Source organism: Typopeltis vanoorti, chromosome 18, assembly GCF_054136105.1.
Source record: "Typopeltis vanoorti isolate ZY-2024b chromosome 18, IOZ_Tvanoo_1.0, whole genome shotgun sequence".
Classification (NCBI taxonomy): Eukaryota; Metazoa; Arthropoda; class Arachnida; order Uropygi; family Thelyphonidae; genus Typopeltis; species Typopeltis vanoorti.
This window is the reverse complement of record NC_143566.1, coordinates 39,976,099-40,000,968: the sequence shown is the minus strand read 5'-3', so window position 1 is coordinate 40,000,968 and position 24,870 is coordinate 39,976,099. Positions and strand designations below refer to the sequence as shown.

The window sequence follows — 24,870 nt, the reverse complement described above, 5'->3', positions numbered from 1 at the left end:
GGAGGCTAACGCTTCCCTATGTATGCAACAATGTACCCAATTCATAACCAATTCATAACTTGACCTTAGAAAAAACCCACTATGCCTGCCTGTAAGGGCGCGAGCTACATTCGAACAGAAGCCCATATAATTTTCCCACTAGATCCCATTGTGTATTATGTAGTTATTGAGAGTATAAAATATTTCTTCTCCAGTTGTTCGTGATTACAAAGTTCTAAAAAAACAGAATATCGCAATGAATGTTGTTATCATGCGCATATCTTAGGTAGCATATTAACTGCGCATCATTTGTAACATCAGTAGTCTCATCTATATGTCACATATAATAAGGGCTCTTCTTAACTCTTTCGATTAAATGAGATTATAAGTCGCCTACCATATCATTACATCACGAAGAAAGAGGAATCAAATCAACATTTTGAAGTAACTTTTTCCCAAACATAGTTTTTTCCACATCGTTTATAACTGGAAGTAATAAATTTTTGCGTATAGAATGAGATTTTCCTGTTTTTGCTATGCGCAAATATAAGAGATAGGATGCTTATAGTGCCTTGCTATTAATCGAATATGGGCGGCGAAACTATATCTTTTCCATGATATAACCACCTCACCTGCCGTTATGGATCAAATACGCATCCTCATATGCTTCGTATCCATCATGGCCGGTAGCGTGATTTTAATGTCCCTAAGTGTCACTGAAAAAAATTAATTGCTTTATTTCTGAGATCACAATGTTCTAAATGTCGTCGGAGTTTCGCAGGTTTCATACACTCGTTCGACAACACTTCATAACACAAAACACATTGAGGTTTCTGTTCACGTTCATCTCCACACCAAGTAAACCCGAATTACAAATATAAACAGTTATATTTCCTACTGTATTTTTTCTTTGAACTGCTTGTTTCTTTTACTTTAATAGTATCAGATTTTCTCGCCGTTGCAACATGTGTATCACAATCAGGGTTAACATGATCTGTTTCATTTGCTTTTCTTTTCATAGTTCTAAGGCACTTTTTGTTAAGCTGATAAGCCGAAATTTGAAAACGTTTCAATCGGCTTATCAGCTTAACCCAGTTCAAAACAATGAAGAGACAAAAACGTTTCAAAATTCTGCCTTTCTTTATATATATATATATATATATATATATATATATATACACACATGCACACACACTCAATATTGAATGGATCACGATAAGAAAAGAAAACCCAAAACTCCCACAAAGCAAAAGGCCTTCACCAAGCAGTGGGTAAGATAAAACTGAATATCATCATATAAAGCAGTGCAATCTTGAATCACACCTGTGAAGCGAGTCGTAGTAATTGCAGGATGTCCCATAAGTTCCTAGATATTTCAATAATTCATAAAAAAATAAGAGAAATTATTATATTAGAGTGTGGTTTGCACGACAGTGAATCGCAAGGAAGGGGATTCTTTTTGGCTGGGAGAAAAAATTTACTTCAAATTTTCAATGATAGAGGGCGCTGTACCACATACATCAATTGCAAACAAGTGCAAATGCGAGTTCTATAAAACGTAGGGTGTACTGCTGACTGCTCGTGATGAATGCGAGCGAATTCCCAGACAATGTGGCTAATAGAATTGCTTTTGTGAAAAGAAAAATTTGTTGCTGTGATGCTTACTTTGATGGATAAGATATTGTTAGTGAAGTTGTCTTACGTAATGGGAGGAATCGGTAGCAGAAGTTTCGAAAGCAGAAAAGAATGAAGAAAGGTCGTGGTCCTATCACTGCTGCCAGAATACAGTCTAATATAGGCTGACCATACGTATCGTTTTGAACGGGACAGTAAAATTTTTTTCATATTTCATGGCCGTCCCGTCGTTTTAATAAAAATGTCAGTTTTGTCCCGTTTTTAATAAAAACTTAATATTTGTCAATCATAAATTATTATTCATAACCTATAATCGTATATCAATATCATGGATACCAGTAATTTGTATAACCATGGAGTCGCATTGTTCGATACAAAATGTCGATATCTGCAGTGATTTATTCAGAGAAAATAAGAAATACATGTTGGCAACCCTTGCTTGTCTCAAATGCGGTCTCTGCTCTGCTGTAGCGTTAGTTTTTGTTTTGTCTATATGCTAACTGGTGGCTTTGTTATTCAATGCCGGTGGTTTAAATTATATATATATATATATATATATATATATATATATATATATATATATATATATATATATATATATATTTATTTATTTATTTAAAAAAAAAAAAAAAGCTTTAAGTCTATCCTTGGAGAGCCTGCGTAGCTCAGTGGATGTGGCATTTGCACATCCACGACGCTTGACTGAACGAAGGAAGACTTAATTTCGAATTTAGTTGTCTACTAGAGGAAATTTTTCTAAGCCTTTTTTCCGACTGGTTCCCGAGTTAGTCGGGAACCAGTCGGAAAAAAGGCACGGGCAAGAGGGTTTTTCGTCCCGTAAACACAAGAAAATCGACCTTAGAACCCACATTATTTCAGACATTAATTATATTGTGTTAGGGTTAGGGACCACGAGATGGCGGCACTTGTTGAGCTGTCTCTCTTCACTGTGTGCCACTTAATTAGTGATAGCCTTAGGCCAGCTATCTCGGATTCGCTGCCAGTGGAGATTGAACTGCTTACTCAGTCTCCAAAAGTTAGATAAGGCTAAACGGCCTAGCTTACTCCCTATATACGGGAATAAAAAGGCGTTAGCTGATTTTTTTTTGAGTCTATCCTTGCAATGTCAGAGGCGAACTACAGTTTTAATGACGATCTCGAGAAAAAATTCAAATTTATTAAATTGAACAAGCTGTGTAGCAATGGAACAAAAGTGGCATGCCAACATTCTATTGTCCATTTTTCCGTTGCTCGTGGAGGCAGAAGCGATATCAATCAACATCTACGTAGCCAGAAACATAAGGATGCTGAAAAGACTGGTTTCAGTTAAAAACATCAGCTCGTTTATGGTGATAATGTAAACGATAAAATTGCAGCATGTGTTTTATTTGTTATGTGATGCTCTTGTTGCTTATCATACTGTGTGTTAGGGACAAAGTTTCTGCGCAAATGACTGCTTGTCGACATTGATAAATAAAATTTATGTACCAAAATTTCTTCTGCATGTGCCAAATCAGAAGCAGTAATTAGCAATGTTTTATGACCAAATATATTGGGCAAAGTAACAGAGGATTTGAATAAAACAAAAAGCATTACAGTCAGTTTCGATGCATCAAACAAAAACGACATCAAGCTTTTTCCAATCGTTTGTGGGCACTTTTGCCAAATTCTAGTTCTCAAGAGAAAATTATAGAGTTTATCTCCTTATCTGAAATATAGTCCCCCTCTATGTCTACCTAAATTTTGTATGGTTTCTGTCACTGAAGAATAATGGTAAGCTCAATATTTTTATGTAATAATTTTTTTTATCGTCTTATATTCTCATGAATATAGATTATTATTTAACCAGAGTCCCGTTTTTGCCATCCCAATGTCCCGTTTTGTCTCATGGAAATATGGTCAGCCTACTCTAATACGACATTTCTAGAAAACTGGAAATTTATCAGATCACCCAGAACAGGCAGTCAAGTGTTATCCAAAGCCTGTACCAACGTTGTGGTATCGCAAATGAATGCACTGGAGGCACAATCAACAAGTGTTGTAGGCAGTGCAGGGGAAGCTGCAAAAATCACAGGCATGGCGAAAATGTCACTATCCCGCATCCTTCATGGTGCTGAAGCGATTTTATAGAACTCTCATTTGCACGTATTTGCAAATTATGCGTGTGGTACGGCTCCCTCTGTCGGAGAAAATTTGAAGTAAATTTTTTATACCCCGCAAAAAAAAAACTTGCAACTCACTTTCGTGCAATCCGCACTCCAATATACCAAATTTTCAAATTTTTACGGATTATTGAAATATCTAGGAATTCATGGGATGCCCTCTATGTTAACAAAGAAGTGGTTTATCTTTTGTTAGAATAGCTCAAAATAAAAGTGTCTGGGGCTAACGCAAGAAATTGCCTCTTAAGCCAGTTAGGCTTTTAGTAGCAAAGTGGCACAGATTAACATTGTAATACGAATAATTATTTACTGCCTTAACGAAGTACACAAAAACCGTGTTACAGTGACATTGCAAAAAAAGGCTTTCTGAGTTCTCACCTATCTAGCAATTTAAAAATATACATAAATAAATCAGCTAACGTCTGTTATTCCCTCTGTAAGAATAGGTTAGGCTGCTTTAGATCTATCTAATTTTTGGGTACTGAGTAGACAGTTCAATCTAATTATGAATTAAAAACCATATTTTATAGATCTTGCTTATGCTTGGAAAGAAGTCATCGGATATCAATGTGGGAGGACCAAACAGCCATGGCGCCCACCTTAGAATGATCCAGGACCTCTTTTGCTGCGATGACTGCAGCAATCTTATGGGGCGAATTTGCCACAAAAGAATGATAGCGATCAATGGGAATTTGGAACATCCCTCATGTAGGCATGTAAGAGGTACAGGGCTATTGTGGGAAAAATGTCCCTTGAACTCACCAGACGCTTCAGTTCTTCCTACAGATGTTCAATAGAGTTGAGGTCAGGGATACGTGGAGACCAATCAAGTGTGGTGACATTAGTCTCTTGATGAAAGGGACAATGGTGGTTTTCATAGAAACTCTACAAAGTAGGAAGAATTGTATTGTTTACAATGTTTAGATACTTCTTGAAGTGCAACATAAAGAGAGGTTAAAGGCCAAAGCAGGAAAAAACAGGACCATACCACCAACCAGCCACTTCTGAATGTCATATTTGGGGTTAAAGACGTTCATCTTACACTTTTCACACCCACAGCTGTCCATCTACTAGGTAGAGGGTGAAGTGTGATTCATTGTTCAATAAAGCTTTCCACGTACTATTATATACGTTGTTTGCACCACTGAAGATGACGCTATATGTTGGATCGGTTAATGTGAGCTTGCATATTGCGGGCCCACCATGGAAACCCTTTCTGTGAGCCTAGGTTGGAATGTTTTTCTGCAAATTCCTGTTACAGTCGATGCCCAGAACTCTGCATTGAACGTGTCGGCAGACGAATGAGGGGTTTGTTTGACATATTATCCTTCTTATCACCTTGGTCACGTTCTGTGCGTGTTGTGGTTCATCTGCTGAGGTAGCACTTTTAGCTGATTTTGTGCTTCCATTATCTATATGGTATCACTGGTTATTTACCTGATATGGCCCAATTTGTTAACAATTTTCTACACAGTTAGACTTGCTACAAAACATCCTACCACAATGCTTCTTTCAAACTCTGTTAGCTCCTTTTTTTCTGCGATTTAACCCAGACAGTGTTTTTTTTTTTTTGATGCTACATACATGAACATTTTCAGTGGTGTTGCATACATAAAAATTGGAGAAGACACCAATGAGCTAATATTCTCTTTATAGATGAAAATCGTTTTAATCTTTCCTCCGATTCCAGCAGACATCTGATCTGGCTTGAACGTGGTACCGCCTGCCATCGGGAGAATGCTCTTCAAAGGGATGCGCTGAGATCGTGATGTGGGAAAGCATTATGCTTAATCGGCGCAGCAAGCTACAACTGCCAGAGAAAGGGACTATGACTGATGAACGATATTGCAACGAATTTCTTCAATCATGTTCAATTGTTCCGTGGTGCTCTAGGCAAAGAATTCACTTTTATGGATAACAATACCACACCATAACATACATGAGCAGTGAAGATACTTCTGGAGACCGAGAATATTAATCGAATGTTCCCCAGATGACAACCTTATAGAACCCTATATATTTATACACGTGTTATATAGGGTTGAGTTCTGGTTGACAAAAATACTTTGACACCTAATTGTGATTAACAAAATGTTCTTTGTTTACATTTCTTGTACTGAGTGGGATCACCTTTGGTTCACTGAGAGCAATTGTTTTTCAGGGTATGCTTTAATTTCATATACGTCGCAGTAGGAATATACTTCCATTTCTCATGCTAAGCTACCCTCACTGCTTTCTGCTGGTGAGGTCTGGAACGAATTCCACCGGATTCATGTCTGGACTCTGAGCTAGCCAGTCCAACACTTCAACATTATTTTTTTGGAAACCAGTCTCTGACACGCAGTGCAGTATGGCATGGCGCATTGTCCTGATAAAACCTGCCAACTGACATCATGGTTTTGGACACAACCACTAATGGAACAAGTTCATCCAACTGGTAGAAACACCTAACACTATTAAAAAGCCTCCACCAAACTTGACAGTTGCAATGAGCCTGCCGGAACAGTTCCCTGGGTAATCTCCAGATCCAAACACCACTATCCGAGTGATGTATTCGGAAGCACGATTCGTCGCTCTCAGAACTCTATTCCAATCATCTATAGTGCAAGATCTGTGTGAAGGACATCAGGTTAAATGTTGTTTGTCTCTGAGTTGGTGATGTGTGCTTGTTCGCAGCAGCTCTACTGTAGTAATGTAAGATATGCAACTCTCTGTGGACAGTTCTACAGCTGACAGATATCCTTGTTGCATTTTTAAGGCTTGACTGCGAAATCTGTCGCTGATGAATTGCGGAATGCATGAACTTTCCAAGATAGAGATTATTGATCTCAGACAGTGAGTGTCTTTGGCTTCCCAATGCATTTCCTGCTGTGGTAATACTATCAAATTTTCATCGACATGGATTTCTGTGTAGCTCAGTGGAAGTAGCGCTTGCGTCCTCTGCGCTTGAAGTCCGACTTAAGTTCAAGTTTAGTCACCGAATGAAGGAACTTTTCCTAAGCCTTTCTTCGACCGATTCCTGAGTTAGTCGATCTCTGGCACGGACGAGCGGGTTTTTCCTCCTAGAAACTCAGGTTTTTTTTATCCTGTAAACTCAAGAAAATCGACCGTAGTACCCACATTATATCAGAGAGTAACATGTCTTGTTAGGGTTAGGTACAAGAGATGGTAGCACTTGTTTGCCGGCCTCTTCATCGGTGGCTGCTATAATTAGTGATAAAGATGGGACAGCTATCTCTGATTGGCTACCGCTGGAGATTGATTTGCCCACTCAGTCTCCAAAAGCTAGATAGGGTATAAAGGCCTCACCTACTCCCTATAAGGGAATAAAAGGCGTTAGCTGATTTTTTTATTTAGTGGATTTCGGTGTAGGGAGATGGGTAGAAATGTTATTCACAGAAAAACCACTGACACACAAATACCATACAAGTCGGAAGCCTCAGTTCAGATCAAAGTAACATTTTGACATCCAGTATAGTGAGAAAGATGCAGCACATCCCACATTTTATTAACAGACATCTTCTGAAAGGTTAAATATGGTAGGATCTCAAATTTGCACAGCATGTAAGATGTCCAAATACTTTTGTCAACATTTTGTGTGTGTGTGTGTGTGTGTGTGTGTGTGTGTGTGTGTGTGTGTGTGTGTGTGTGTGTGTGTGTGTGTGTGTGTGTGTGTGTGTGTGTGTGTGTGTGTGTGTGTGTGTGTGTGTGTGTGTGTGTGTGTGTGTCAGGGAAGAATATTCAGGGTGTACCAAGCGTGGGGTACACACCAATGGAACAGTAATACGGAAACCATTAGGAGAGTCTTTAACAGGAATAAATGAAAAACATAATATCGGTCATATTGCTGTTCCTTGTCCACCACACACCTAGCCTACCCGGAATATTCGCCCCGATATATACATGTAGTAGGTACCATAACCAGAAGATGTTTCAGGCGTCATTAAATTATGGGATTAGATTAGTGAGTTTTATAATAGACACCACTAGTTTATTTCTTTAATACTATTATTAATCATTGATATCATGTGTACAGAGTTCTGAGATTAATAAAGATGGCGCTGGTGCGTGATGGCGGTTGCCAAATGTTTATTTATATGACCAGTGATTTTGATAGTTGTTAGAGTAAGTTAAGTGGTAAAAGATCACTTGTTCGGAAATATTTACGGCGTTGTTTTGATTTTGCATTGATCGTGGCATTTCGTGAAATATCAAGGTAAGACTTTGTTAGATGCAATTTAATTGCTATCGCTTTCTTTAGCCTACGATTGATATTGCTGGCAGTCCTTTGCGGCTGCAGGAAATTTTGCAAAAATTTCTGCTGGCAGGTCTTTAGACCTGCGGGATATTTTATTAACGCACATACGCAGTTAAATCGATATGAGCGTACCTGACCTAGACGTATTCACTGATTTGATCGATAAAGAGCCAGCTCTTGTACTTATTGATAAACTCCAACAGAAGTTCAAACTGACATGGCCTACTAGCATGATTGACACCGACATCATTATCGAGTCACTCGATAAAAGGCTAGCATTCACTTTTATTAAAAAAGTTCTGAAACGTTTGAACGGGATTGGCCCGGCTATTTAAACTTGTATTCTTCACCTGAAGTCGACGTTGAGGAAAATGAAGACTCCCCTCAAATGGAGGAAAAACTCAATCTAATTGTCTCTACCTCTAATCCTTCTGATCAAGAAGAAATCCACGCACGTAAGAAGAGAAAAATTCTCGCTGCTGAGTCAACAAATGTTGTTGGTATGGACGAGGTTGTTCCCATTTCAGATCCCTCTGTTTCCCCAAATGAAAATGTGCCACCGATTGTCCTAAGGGAAAAGCAGAGATGGACATCACTCAGAACCATCATGGCTAATTTACAAATAGGTTACACATCTGCTAAAAATGGAGACGAAGGAATACGAATTCAGCCCACCACGGTGGCTGACTATAGAAATCTTACAAAGGAACTGGACACAAGAAGAACTCAATATCACACATTTTCACTTGCCTCCGAAAAAAATCTGAAAGTAGTCCTACGAGGAGTCTCCGAGGATATTGACACAGATGAAATAGTTACTGACCTTAACCTACAGGAACTAACCCCCATAAAGGTCACTAGAATGTTTAGATCGAATAAGACACCTATGCCTTTAGTTTTAGTAGAAATTCATAACATTTTCAAAGACATCTGTAATTTAAAATCAATCTGTGGACTCAAAATCACCCCAGAACCATTGAGAAAGAAATCATCTTCTGGGCAGTGCCACCGATGCCAAAAATGGCCATGTCCAGAAGCTATGCAAAGCTCAGTTCAGATGCCTAAAATGTGGCGAGAATCACCCCACAAACACCTGCGCCAAGCCAAAATCCACCCTGGCTAAGTGCGCTAATTGTGGCGGTACTCACCCTGCTAATTACAGAGGGTGTATACATCACCCCAAAAACAGATGGAATGATCCAAATCATCAATCTACCTCGTCATCTAGTGCGAGAGTTCCTGAAGCTCAGGCTACTCAGTTCTCCAAGAGTGAGAATATGACAACAGGTGCTCGCCCATCATTAACTGAGCCCCTTAAGAAAACGAATCTTCAACATCAAGCGAGAACATATGCTGATGTGGCCCACTCCAAACAGATAGTACAAACCCAGAACCGGAATAATCCACACTCAAATCTATCAGCTGTTATCGCCCCTTCTCTTGCAAACATGCTGCAGGATTTCAGCAACTCAAATTCATCTTTAAGTGTCACAAAAAGATTCCTACAGCAAACCCAATCCATATTATCAGCACTCTCTGATGCATAAAAAAAAAATCGCCCCAAACTCTCTTAGGATTATCGGTTGGAATGTCAACGGTATAAAAAATAAACTGTTAGAAATCCATGAAATTAATAATAGATACAACCCAGATATACTGCTAATTAATGAAACTCACCTGAGCCCTGCTGACACCCTGAAAATCAGAGGGTATCAGATTTACAGAAACGACAGGCTTGTGTATAGAGGTGGGGTTACAGCCACCCTTATCAAAAACTATATCAATCATCATTCAATAACTAACCCTACTACCACCAACCTCGAAATCACAGGAGTCAATGTCCTCACAAACTCAATTGGAAACCTTAAAATTTTTTCTGCATACAACCCTCCATTAAAGACATTATTGACCTCAGATCTGGATGCCATCCTTTGATTAAAAAGACCGGTCATCATTGCTGGAGACCTCAATGCAAAGCATCCTGCTTGGAACAGTAAATCTACTAACAAAAATAGTCGCATCCTTTCTAGCTACACAGGATCAAACCACGCTGTTGTGGCTGGACCTACCGAACCAACTCATCTCAGTACATCTGGCACTGCTGACATCCTGGATATAGCCATCCTGCAAGACATTAAACTACAGTAGCCTTATATCACTAAACGAGCTGTCGTCGGATCACAACCCAATTCTACTGCAATTGGGAGAACAAGAATACCTGTCTCCTCCCTCTCATTCAGGCATATCGTGGGAGAGATTGTCTAAAGCACTTAGGGATCAAATAGGACCAGTCCCTCACATATGCACACCAGAAGATGTGGAATCTGCAGTGACTAGCCTCACCCAACAGATTAAGTCCGCTATAATGGTTGCAACCTTCTAGAAACCTGTTCCCAAGCCTGATCGTTTGCCTGAGGACATTATGGACCTGATCAGAGAGAAGAGCAGAGCTAGGAAGAAATTTCATAACACTCGCGCACCTCAGGATAAGACAGTGTTTAACAGACTGAATGGAGCACTAAGAGATGCACTTAAAACACATAGAAACCAAGTTTGGGATAAAAAGTTAGCCTCTATCTCACCTATTGATCACTCTATCTGGGGCGTACTGAGAAACATCAAAAATAAAAACAGATCCCTCCCCCTATAATTTCAAACCAGGGCATAGTTTACACAGATGCAGATAAGGCAGAAGCCATACTTAAAAATCTTGAGGATCAGTGCAAACCTTCTTATAACAACGTTGATTTCAATCATCTGTACAAAATCCACAGATAGGTTAGGCATGCACTAAACCTCCCTGATACCAGTGCTGACCATATTGCACCCGCATCACCTGTTGAATTATATGATATTATTAAAACCCATAAGAACAATAAAGCTCCTGGACCAGAGAGCATCTCAAACAGGGTGATCAAGCTGCTGCCTCGAAAAGCTATAGTGCACCTGACCAGTATAATAAATGCAATCTTAAGACTTCACTATTTTCCTTCCACCTGGAAAATGGCTGATGTGATTCCTATATATAAGCCAGGCAAAGACCCACACTTACCGCAGAATTATCGTCCAATCAGTCTCATCTCCAATCTGGGTAAGGTTGCCGAGAAGGTCATCCTCTCACGATTCCAAACCTCAGTAAACGACCTAAACATCCTCCCTAAAGAACAGTTTGGTTTTCGACAACATCATATTACTACCCATCAAATCCACAGAATTGTGGAATATATCACCACCAGCTACAACTGGCGCCACTGCACAAGAGCTGTATTCCTAGACCTATCCAAAGCATTTGACAAATTCTGGCATTTTGGACTCCTGCACAAACTTATCTCAGCCGGCATCTTACTAAAAATGGTTCATCTATTCCGTTCATATCTTCAGAATAGATCAATGCAAGTTAAAATTAACGGTTCTACATCGTCCCAGCGCTATATCTTTGCTGGAGTGCCGCAGGGAACTCTACTGGCTCCATTGCTGTTTTCTGTATACATGTCAGACATCCCACACAATCCGATGACTTCCATTTCTGCTCTGTATGCGGACGATACGGCAATACTGACCAGATCTCTCAGACCCCACTTCGTTACCAGAAAGCTTCAAGAAAACCTTCTAAAGCTGGAGGGTTGGTTCTCCAAGTGGAGATTGGAAGTCAACCCCTGAAAAGCTCAGTGGTTCTTTTCTCAAAAAGGCCAATGTCTCCTGCAGGAGATGTGTTACTATTAAATACTAAAATTTCCTGGCAGAAAGAAACAAATTACCTGGGTGTGATTCTCGACAGAAAGCTAGCTTTCAACCAACATATCAAGTCTGCATGCGCAAAAGCATCTAAAGCCATAGCTCAGATCTACCCTCTAATTAATAGAAATAGCAAACTCAGCAACAGAATCAAATTGCAACTATACCAGATGACGATTCGTCCTATAATCACCTATGCCTCTCCGGCCTGGAGCCACACCTCTAATACTAACATTATCAAAATACAGCGAGTGCAGTACAAGTGCTTGAGAATGATTCTGAACGCTCCGTGGTATGTTAGAAACAGCCAACTCCACAGAGACACAAATATTCCCTATATTCTCTCTTATCTACAATCCTTAGCTTCCAAGTTTTTTCTAAAGACGTCCACACATCCCAACGATTTGGTTCAACAAGCTGCAGCATACGAGCCAACAGACATATTCAAATATAGAAGACCAAAAACTATATTAGCCTCCTATAACGATGCATAATCTCCATGCCCATTCAGGGCGAGCAAACTAAATTTTACCCTCACTGTAACCACAACAGATAGCGGGGAATATGAAAAGCATTTTGCTTCACCCTTAAAGAATAAATGTCAATTGTCAATTGTCACAGAGTTCTGATATATGTATAATTAAGGTATTATAATTATTACCTTTCTGATACATTTTTTTCACAACGCCGAGGGCATTTATTTTATTTTATTTAATATACGTAATTACAGTGATGGTGAGTACAGTATACTGAACATATATTTGTCAATTTTTCACATTTTTTTAAGCTGATATATGGCTTATATGAAGAGGAATAAGTATATAATAATATTACTTTTATGGCAAAAGATTACTTTAATGTTAGGCATTGTTAATACCACATGATGAATATAGAAGAGGACACATCGAAGAAAGGAAATGTAATTTATGCAGTTGCCAAAGAATAATTACCAGAGACGACATGTCATGGAATATACTAGGAACTAGGAAGTGTTTCTCAACCTGTGGTCCGCAGGCAGACTTAAATTAAATAAATAAATAAATAAATAAATAAATAAATAAATATATATATATATATATATATATATATATATATATATATATATATATATATATATATATATATATATAGACAGGCAGACTTAAATTAATTAATTAATTAAATAAATAAATATATATATATATATGAGCCTGTGTAGCTCAGTGGATGTGGCGTTTGGACACCACCGCGCTTGGCCGCACAAGGAAGTCTTGGTTTCGAGTCTAGTCGGCGACTAGAGGAAATTTTTCTAAGCCTTTTTTCGACCGGTTCCCGAGTTAGTCGATCTCTGGCACTGGCAAGCAGGTTTTTCCTCCCGGAAACTCGGGTTTTTCGTCCTGTAAACTCAAGAAAATCGACCGTAGAACCCACATTATTTCAGACATTAAATATATTGTGTTAGGGTTAGGCACCACGAGATGGCGGCACATTTGAGCCGTCTCTCTTCACTGCGTACCGCTTAATTAGTGATAGCCTTGGGCCATCTGTCTCTGATTGGGTACCAGTGGAGATTGAACTGCCCACTCAGTCTCCAAAAGTTAGATAGGGCTAAATGGCCTCGCCTACTCCCGTATATACGGGAATAAAAAGGCGTTAGCTGATTTTTTTTTTTTGATATATATTTATTTATTTATTTATTTATATATATATATTTTATATATATATATATATTTCTTATATATATATATAAGAAAACAATTTAAAATTGAATAAGTAAGTAAAAATTATTGAAATAAAATGGATACTTAAAAAACAACAAATAGCGGCCTAATGTTCATTCCCAGAACATTCTGCCACTACAATAATTTGTAGTGGCGGAAAACAATATTGAACAACAATATGGTTTTATTGTGTCCTCCTTCCCTTGCTGTTTTGTTAGATTTGAAGTAAACATGTGCTATCCACAAAATCAAAATCAGCTAACGCCTTTTTACTTCCGTATAGGGAGTGCTATCCACATTTCGACCAATTCCTTGTTGTTTATTGATTTTTATTACTGAAGGTTTTTCCTCCTTCAACCAAGGCTCACTATATCTTCAGAAGTGTAAATTGAAACTTAGAGACAACGTGTGTCGTGAGTTAACTCCAGTATTTATATATTTATAGGAAACGATTTTTAATAATGGAAAAGTGACTTAGAACTAGGACTTTGAAAAGAAAAGCAAATAAAACAGATTATGTTAACCCTGATTGTGATACACATGTTGTAAGTGAACAGAAACCTCAATGTGTTTTGTGTTATGAAGTGTTGTCGAACGAGTGTATGAAACCTACGAAACTCCGACGACATTAAGAACATTGTGATCTGAGAAATAAGGCAAATGAATTTTTTTCAGCGACACTTAGGGACATTTAATCATAGGAGAGATATAGTTTCGCCCATGTTCGATTAATAGTAAGGCACTAGAAGCATCCTCTCTCTTATGTTTGCGCATAGCAAAAACATGATATCTCATTCTGTCGGGGAAAATTTACTACTTCCAGCTATAAAAGATGTGGTAAAAACTATGTTTGGGAAAAAGTTACTTAAAGATGTTGATTTGATTCCTCTTTCTTCGTGATGTAATGATATGGCAGGTGACTTATAATCTCATTTAATCGAAAGAGTTAAGCCGTTAAGCTGATAAGCCGAAATTTGAAACGTTTCATGTCCAACAATGTGTTTGCCTTCATGAGACTACAATTTGTTGGACGCTTCAAAACAATGGAGAACTGGCTTACCAGCCCGGAACTCGGGGGTTGGGGGCCGTAGGCCCCAGGGGTAAGATCCCCTAGTATATAACAGCATATTAGCTGGAGAGGGGATACGCTATCCACTCGGTTAACGAATCCACACTTAGTTTCTGAAACAGTCTCTGGACAGTTTATACCTATTAAACACCTAAGGTGTTTAATAGGTATAAAACTTGGTCACACCTTTTGCCAAGCTTGTGTTTCTTTTTCCTAAATAACATTTTGGGAAAAGCAAAAAATGGTTATAAATTGTGTAAAAAAATATCGCATTTTTAAAGAACAGTGCAATTTGAAAGAAATCTGACAAGAAAATAAAAAAAAAAAAAATCAGCTAACGCCTCTTATATCCTAATAGGGAATAGGTGAGGCCTTTATACCCTATCTAGCTTTTGGAGACTGAGTAGGCAATTCAATCTCCACCTGTAGCCAGTCAGAGATATCTGGTCCATGTCATCAATAATTATAGGCGTCTACAGATGAGGAGACAGCAAACAAGTGCTGTCATCTCTTGGTGCCTAGCCCTAACAGGATATGTTATTGTCTGAAATAATGTGGGTACTACGGTCGATTTTCTTACGTTTACGGGACGAAAAGCCCGAGTTTCCAGGAGGAAAAACCTGCTTGCTAGTGCGAGAGATCGACTAACTCGGGAACCGGTCGAAGATAGGCTTAGAAAAAGTTCCTCTAGTCGGCGACTGGACTTGAGCGGCCAAACAGAGGATGCAAGCGCCACTTTCACTGAGCTACACAGGCCTTCATCTGATGAGAGATATTTTCATATTTTGATCTCTAATCTGATGAGAGATATTTTCATATTTTGATCTCTAATCTGATGAGAGATATTTTCATATTTTGATCTTTAATTTCAAGATCAAAATTTAATTAAAAATGAGTCTGGTTTTGACTAAATAAATGAAAAAAGAAAAATTAAAGAAAACACTTCAGGTAACTAAAATATACAAATTTTCTAACGCTGCTGGACTGCTTTGGAACAATCTGAAAATGTGATGTTATTCAGGTCCAAGACCTTTTCTCTATAATTAGAGAATTCTAGTTAGGTCTAAGACCTCGTCTCTATAAGAAATTTCGTATATTGGGGTGCAGTTTGCACGAAAGTGAATCGCAAGGAGGGGGGGGGCAGGTTGGCGTGAAGGAAAAAATACTTCGATTTTTCACCGATAGAGGGCGCTGTACCATATGCATTATTTCCAAATACACGCAAATGAGAGTTCTATAAAACACAGGGTGCACTGATGGCAGCCTGTAATGAATGAATGCGTGCAAATTCCCCGTCATTGGAGGTGAACAGAATTGTTTTTGTGAAAGGGAAAATTTGTTGCTGTAATGCTTTCTTTGGTGGTATGATGAATATGTACCCCATCGTTTTACAAGTGCAATGGTGTCCGTGAACAGTGTACAATGTAAGCTACCAAAGCAACTAAAGTTAGAAATTTGTGTACAAATGGGGGTATTCCTGTAGTCGATTTCTTGTATGTGCTTACAAGCATTGTTCTGCTTGTACTCTCATACAGGTTGAAGCATCTACCTGAGGAAATATCTGCTGAAACTATCATACTACCTCCACTATAAGATATTATAGGGATACTGCCGTAATCCCTGCTCTCTCTCTCTCTTGATCAGAGAACACCTAGTATTGCTTTGGCAAACCTGGACTTGTCTGATAACAATAAGCAACTTTTCTTCTTCTTCTTGGGTCCGACTTACATGAAGCCTGGACTGTTTCAAGCGTTCTCTAATGTGGCATAGGAGCACTTTCCTGAGGTATTCTGCAGAGAGTGAAAAAGATACCTCTGTACCTGTAGCCAATACGTGATGCCAGATCGTAGCTGATTTGGGACAACACTACTGCGTCGGAGAAGAGATATCAGTTATCCAATGCAGCGGTACCCCATTGCTGACTTCCCCTGTACCTCTGTGATGTGATTTTGACTGGTGGGCATGGTTCCATAACCTGTGAACCAAGGAATGACTCCCAGGCAGCTATCTGCTACCTCCACATGACTGTGGTTGACATCTAGTCTTATGATGGCTCACCACATGATTTCATCTTTTATATGTTTTGAAGCCATGTCCTAGAATTTTGCTATCATGAAATGTCTTTTTCTCTCTCTCCACACACGAAATAGACAACCACTCCAAAATACCCACTTTTTTGCAATGGCTCATTTCTATGTACTGCTGAGAGAGATAGCTGTTTCTTCCCAACACTATAGTAACCACCTTAATAAGACGTAGGACTTCCTTTCACTGCAATGACTGCTGCAATCCTATGGGGTAGACTTTTTACTAGCGTATGATAGAGATTAATGGAATTTGGAACCATTCCTCTTGTAGACAAATAACAAGGTCTGGAACTGTTGTGGAGAGGAAATCATTTGAACTCACCAGATGCTTCAGTTCATCCCACGGATGTTCAATAGGGTTGAGATCAGGGATCTGCGGTTTAATTTCTACCATTAGCCAATCATAGCTGACCCAAGACTATCATTAATTATATATACACGACATTCGGTGGGGAAAGAGAGAGAGAGAGAGCTGAAAAGTGCCTCCATCTCGTCGTTCCCAATTGCTAACATTATATTTTGCTGTCGATTTTCTTGAGTTTACGGAACGAAAATCTGAAGTTTCTCTGAGAAAAAACTCGCTTGTCCATGCTAGAGATCGACTGACTCGGGAACCTGTCAAAAAAAAAAAAGTTAGAAAAAAGTTGCTCTAGTTCGGTAACTAGAATTCAACTTACCTCACCATTGTTCGTGCTGCCTATCGTCATACAGTGAATAGTGTACAATGTAAACTACTAAAGAAACTAAAAGTTAGAAAATTTGTGTAGGATTGGGGTATTCCTCTCGTGCATGGACACTACTTCCACTGAGCTTTGTTTTTTGAAATTTTGTATGTAATTAAATATATAAATATTTAATAATAAGTTCTTTGGATGTTTTAAAAAATTTCCGTTCTTTTCAAAAATTATTTTTATTATTACAGGCACTCCAAGGAGTCCGTAGACTCATCGACGGAGGTCCTAAACATCATGTCCATCACAGCTAGACTTCAAACAGCTATTGGCAGTCTTCAAGCATGTAGGTGGCCTGTTGCAAAGTAAATGGCCAGGAAAGGTAGCAATACACCAAATAGCAGAGGTTGAATCAGATGACTATCTATCCCCTGACCCTCTCTCCAGCACTTCTCAAGATAACACCAGAGAGATTGTGTCGCCAGTTATCGACCAGTCCCTGGTAGATTCGGATAACTCTGCAGACTATCAGGTTGTCAGCAGACCAGAAAGAAGCACAAGAATGAGGCGCCAGCTGCAGAACCTGAAATAATACCTCAACCCTTGGAAAGAACAGCTCCAATGGACTTAACACCACAACCTGATGAAAGAATGCAGACTGACTCCAGGGCACAACCTAAAGAGAAAGGATTCCACCAGTAATTTTAAGAACAAAAGAAAAATTGTCTTTAATTGCAGAGACGATGAAGAATACAAACATCAAATTTACATCAGCCAAGAGTACAGATGAAGGAATCCGGATTCAACCAGAAGGAACTTCGGACTATCGCCGGCTCACCAGACTTATGGAAGAACTGAAAGTCCCATATCACACGTTTCAGCTTAAGAGTGAAAAAAATCTTAAAGTAGTCATCAGAGGTCTGGCTGAAACCATACCAGCTGAAGAAATAGCTACTGACCTCAGATCACAAGGCGTAGAGACAATTAAGATTTCACCCATGTACCGAGCAGACAAGCGCCCCATGCCTCTGGTCTTAGTCGAGATCAGTAAAGACCATAGAGAAATTTATGACCGTAAGATAGTCTGCAGCTTACTCATCAAGACCGAATCTTTCAGAAGAAAGGCTTCAGCCGGTCAACGCCATCGCTGCCAAAAATATGGGCATGCACAAAAATTATGTAAAGCAGATTACAAGTGCGTTAAATGCGGTGACAGCCATCCCTCCCACACTTGCGTTAAGCCGCGAACCATACCCGCTAAGTGTGCAAACTGTGGCAGCCCAAACACAGCCAATTACAAGGAATGTTCACTCCACCAATCTAACCTGCAGAAGATTAGAGAGGCACTTCCCCGCCCACTCAGAAGCGAGCCACACAACCTACACCAGAAATCAAAACGCGGGCTGTTACTCTCGAGAAATCATACACATCTGCGGTCTCTACAAGTAACAAACCGGCATCTTGCAACCAAAGTCCCCCAGCAATCCTAGCTGCCACTCTAGGAGAGATGTTAACGGCCTTTAGCAAAACAAATCACAATCAGGCCGACACCAACAAATGCCTCAAGAACACACAAGCCATGATTAATGGATAACACGCTTACCACAGCTAACTCAATACAGATCACATATTGGAATGCTAATGGACTAAACAACAATCTCCTAGAACTAGAAGAATTTACTGAACGATATAAAATAGACATCCTTTTAGTCAACGAGACACACCTTTGGCCTTGTGACAACCCCAAAATAAGGCACTACACACTACTTAGGACAGACAGGCTCAACGCCAGAGGGGGGGAAGAATGGCTATCTTTGTCAAAAAAAGCATAAGATACAATGAGATCAAGAAAAACAACAACTACAAACCTGGAAGAAACTGGAATTGAGATACGAACCAACAACACAGGTAGTCTACAACTATATTCAGTCTACAACCCTCCAGACAAACCACTCCTAGCCTCGAACCTCTCCCAGCTCCTTGACACAAACGAAGCAACAATAGTGGTGGGAGACCTAAACGCAAAACATCCTGCATGGAACAGTATAAATACCAACAATAATGGGAAGAGCCTACACAAATTCGCTATGACAAGAAACATCACCATAGGAGGTCCTTTTGAACCAACACACTACGGACCACTGGGCAAACCTGATGTGCTGGATAAAACCATTTTCAGGAACACCTTGCACCAATTCCAGTTACAGGTTGTTAATGATCTTAGTCCGACCACAATCCGGTTCTGCTTAGCCTAGGCGGAGAAGCAGAAATCATCCCTGGTCAATCCTACACAAATTTCAAGAAGCTCAACGCAACTCTCTACAGCCTCACAAGCCTGGTCCCAACCATCTCCTCACCCAGAGAAGAAGAAATAGCAATCAATAAATTGGAAAACACAATCCAAGCTGGACTAGCAACAGCCACCACCGTTACCACTCCCTCTCAAGCCAACCTGCTCCCAGAAGAGATTCTAAAGCTTATCTGCAACAAAATCAGGATCAGACGTCGATACCATGCAACACTATCACTCCAGGATAAACAAGAGCTAAACAAGGCAACAAGCCTAGTCTGATATATGCGATCAACAACCATAAGAATCAACTATGGGAGAGGAAACTAAGCTCCTTAAACGCCGAAGATGACTCATTATGGAAAATGACTAAAGCCCTTCGCAGTGATCACCCCAACATGCAACCAATTCATGGAGAAAGAGGCATGGTCTACCGAGACGATGAGAAGGCAGAAGCCTTTGCAAACGCCCTGGAGCTGCAATATCAACCAAACTACATTCATGCGGAATTGCGTTTCATCGAAAAAATCCACAGGCAAGTACGCTGTGCATTTAATCATCCCACCAGCCATGACAACGTAAGCTATACTACATCAAAGGAAATATACTAAATCATCAAGAACCTCAACACCAGAAAAGCACAAGGTCCTGATCAGATTTCAAAGAAAATTATAAAAGCACTCCCTCACAAAACAATAATGCATCTAGTGGCTATCATCAACACGATGATGAGACTCAACTACTTCCCCACTCACTGGAAGCAGGCAGATATAATCCTCATCCATAAGCCGGGGAAAGCACCTCAGTTCCCCCAGAATTACACACCTATCAGCCTGTTGTGAGGACTGGGAATAATAGCAGAAAAAGTAATACTGAAACGCCTACAAGATGAAACGGACAAACTAGATCTAATACCTAACGAACAATGTGAATTTCGTACAGGTCACTGCAGAACTGAACAGGTCTACAGACTTATAGATTACATAATTACTAGATTCAATTGGAAACAACATCTAGGTGCAATCTTCCTGGACTTGGTGAAAATCTTCGATAAAGTGTGGTACAAAGGCCTCATCCACAAACTAATAAAATACTCACTAAACCTCATCAAAATCATAGACTCTTATCCGAAAGACCGAAAGTTTCAAGTTAAGTTGCATGGCCTCAGATCCACTGCAAGAAGAATCACAGCAGGTGTCCTGCAAGGCTCCCTTCTATTCACACTACTCTTCAATATTTACATCTCAGATGTCCAAAACACTTCATCAACCATCATGGCTTTCTATGCAGATGGCTAGCGATACTAGCCAGATCACCCAGGCCACATCTAGACACATAACGACTACAAAACTCAGCAACAAATGTTGAAAAATAGTTTCAAAAATGAAGGATAGACGTAAACGCCGAAAAGAGCACGGCCATACTCTTTACAAAAAAGACGGAACCCACCACGGAGCAGTCACTATGTTTAACACTGATATCCATTGGCAAAAAGAAGTAAAATACCTGGGAATCAAATTAGATAACCGACTCAGCTTCAACTCCCACATCTCACATGTCCGCAACAAAGCTAACTCAGCAATAGCTCAACTCTATCCTCTACTTAACCTAAGAAGCAAAGTAAGTACAGAAAACAAATTGAGAATATACAAAGCAGTCATTCGACCCATACTAACGTACGGATCACCAACGTGGAGCCACACTTCCCCTAGCAACATCAAAAGACTTCAGATACTCCAGAATAGGTGCCTCAGTAGGATCTTTGACGTGCCCATGGTTTGTAAGGAACACTCTCCTACACCATGATGGAAACTTGCCAGATATACCTAAGTTTTTCATCCAGACAGCTACCAAGCACTTTACTCTGACATCCCTCCATCCCAACCAACTCATTCGAGAATCATCAAATTATGATGAAAATGACAGATGGAAACACAAACGCCCGAAAGCAGTTCTGATTACCGATTTAAAAGACTCTACACTCTAATTCGGGAGAGCCAGGCGCTCAAAAAATCTCTCTATATAAATAAAATAATAATAAAAAAATTTAGCAACAAAGGGATAAAAGCCCTAGGGACTGACGTCCATCTTGCCATAAAAGTCAAGAGTATTCGACATTCACTCAGTATCTATCATACTTTGCCTTGAACTCATTCACTGTCATAACACCCACAACAGACTCTTGCAGCCTATTCCACTCATTCACCACTCTAAAAGTTAAAATAACCCAGCTGTAACAATCTTACTAACCACACTCATGCCCAGCTTCCAAGAAGGATTTAGCAAAATGTATGTTTTGCTAAATCCTGTGTCTGTGTTTTTGAATTATAAACATTACGGTTAATGTTTATAGTGTTGAATACACCCCCCCACCCCACCCCACACACATATATATGTACATATATATGTACACATATGTAGATACACACACACACACACACACACACACACATATATATATATATAGTATATAACATTAGTTTGAATCATTCAAACTAGTCATTCAAATTGAACGACTATATACCGAGAATGAAAAAAAATGAATAATATTTTCTACCGAATGAAGATGAACAATAATATACAGTATATATACACACACACACACACACCGTATATACTGTATATATGCGGAAGTTGACATACCAGCCTACTATCGTTAAGTGTAGCACATGGATTTGTGTTTTGTGATACGGTTAATTATTATAGTGTTGAATATGATAATTTCCTTAGAAATTAATAAACGAAGCCAGTAAACTTGACATAGGTTTAGCGATGATTATTCGTTATTTTTAAATTATTTCCTATAATAGTAAAAACTGCCATTATTTATGCAATTATTGCTAAAAGAAATATGCCATCGCACATCCGGGCGGTTATGAAAATATCTGTATTATGATTGGCCAGCTTACCGGGAGAACAACATAACTCTTTCGAAAGGAATTGTCTGCTTTGGCACCTATTATTGGTTAATGGTTCAGAAATTATAATTCTTAACTTCTTTAAAATATAAACTGTTTCAGGAAGAATAAGCATGTTCAGTAATTATTTGACATGTTGTGGAGTGAATATTTGATCACAATATATCTTACTAATAAATGAAAGGAAGGACATGGTTTTATTTTGGTGGTGATTTTCTGTCATTGACCAATCAGCTATCGTTTTACAAGTGCGATGGTGTCCGTGAATAGTGTACAATGTAAGCTACTAAAGCAACCAAAAGTTAGAAATTTGTGTACGAATGGGGGTATTCCTGTCGTCGATTTCTTGACGTAAGTAGCAAGATTTTTGTTCACGTGCATTAGAAGATTTGTGTTCGGCATGACACGAGGTTGCATTCCGTACATAAAAAATATAAATTTGTTGTCAGTGATGATACCAAAAACATATCATCTGGCAAGACGCCAAGTGTGATCGTGGTATCGCGATCTGAAGATGGTCTGAAAATGGCGTTCAAAGAAACTAACATTCTTCATTGTTCTACAATCTGAAAATTTTATTTATTTAGTATTAATGTTACATTCCCGATTTCAAAAAAATCAGTGAATGTGCTATGATAAGTTTACGAACAGATTTCCCATACCATTTGGTTCCACAGCATACCACCTCAAAAATGAATTTTAATCCCTTAGAATCAGAATTATTGATACTGGCTTACAATTACTGAGGTTTATTTTATTTTATTTATTTGTTACTGTAGACATTTGCAAAAAGGGGGAAAAAAAAGTAGGTCACTACTACTTGGTTACTATTTCAACAAAAAAAGTGCTCTGTTTCATTGAACATGTCAAGCATACTAAAATATGTACAGTAGTGAAATGTATGTATTATTATATATAATGTGCGTGAACATTTTTGGACGAAAAAGAGCAATATTTAAGATAAGTACTTGTTTATGTGACAGTTGATATTGGGGAATAATTTTTACCAACTTCTTTTTGGGTTTTCGTCCGCAGCCTTTTTTTTTTTTTTCTCTCTCGAAAAGTTCTTAGGCCTAATGTCACTTGTCTTCATATTTGCAGTTTTTTTACTTCTGCTATTTATTCATAGTGATACACACACATATATATATCCACATACTCTGTCAATAATTGTTTGCACATGCAGTTCATTACAATGCCGTCGTATACCAAAAACCAACTAGAGATTTATGATTCCAGCATAATAGTATTATTTTTCAGTTTGTGATCGTACCGTTGAGGATTCTTAAATAACATCGCTCATGTTTAGTTGGCCTTAGCCCACTATTTCTACGGAAGTGTTTGCAGGAATATTTCCTACGAAGGTTAGATTCAAAATAACCGACTATTAAAGTTCCATTGAAATCAATTAAATGGGGGGGTATTATTATTATTATTTTAAATATGTACTGTTTGTTATAATTAAAAGGTATAGTGTTATATGTTTAAAACCTGATGTGTGACCTGCATTTTTTAGAAGAGTAATTTAAATTAATTAAACTGCCATTGGAAGATTTACCTTACATCACTCTGTCATGCCATTCCTTAAACTATTTTATTGCTTGTGCCATCACTTCCCTTTCAGGAAATGCATTACATGGTCCATCCTCCATGGGAGAAGAAAAAAAAAAAAAAAAACCGCCATCCCTCCTCTTCATACTTAATTAACACTTCTCTTTCATAACTGCTAGAGGTATCCCTGGTTCTTGCACCTACCCATGTTGTACCATGTCAAAAATCTCAGTGTTCTTACTTATTAGATATCTGAAGTGGCTTGAAAAAGTTGTATGTTTGGTGTCTAGAGTAGGGTTTCTTTCTGGACTGTGTAAAAATAAATTGAAAATGTATTAGAAAATTGATAAAAATAGAAAAAAAAATTCTTAGTCCACAATGGTACAAAATCCACAATAGGTTTGTATATAACCTTTCATGGTGGGAGTAACATAAATAAAAAATGTTATCCCCACATCTTCTATCTAACATTATGTCCTGATGTTGTTTTTATTATTTACCTTTGTACCTTCTCCAAGGTTACTTCTTCACCTTAAAATCAGGATTTCTTATAATACTGACATTTCCCATTCATTTACTCTCCTGCCTGCTTATTCAGATATTCTTGAAACCACAGCATGAGCACTATTACTAACTTTTCATTACCATCACAGTCATGGTAATGGATTGCAGGAAATTGATGAGACTAGTGACCTGGGGATAATGGTGGACAGAGAGTAGAATTTCAGATGGCATATTACAAAAATTGTCAAAATAACTTATGTGGATGTAGTAACAGCATATATTGCTCTTTAACTTTTATTTCAGTTTAATTT

At 38.7% G+C, this 24,870-nt stretch overlaps 1 protein-coding gene across 1 annotated transcript in view; it reads left to right on the top strand.

Annotated features, from left to right (window-relative positions):
• The first annotated feature begins 22,710 nt into the window (after window positions 1-22,710).
• Window positions 22,711-24,870, top strand: part of kis (chromodomain helicase DNA binding protein kismet) — a 945,984-nt gene continuing 943,824 nt past the window's right edge. The window contains exon 1 of the mRNA XM_090408660.1: window positions 22,711-22,855. The gene's annotated coding sequence lies outside the window, so the exon portion shown is untranslated. The remainder of the gene's footprint in view (window positions 22,856-24,870) is intronic.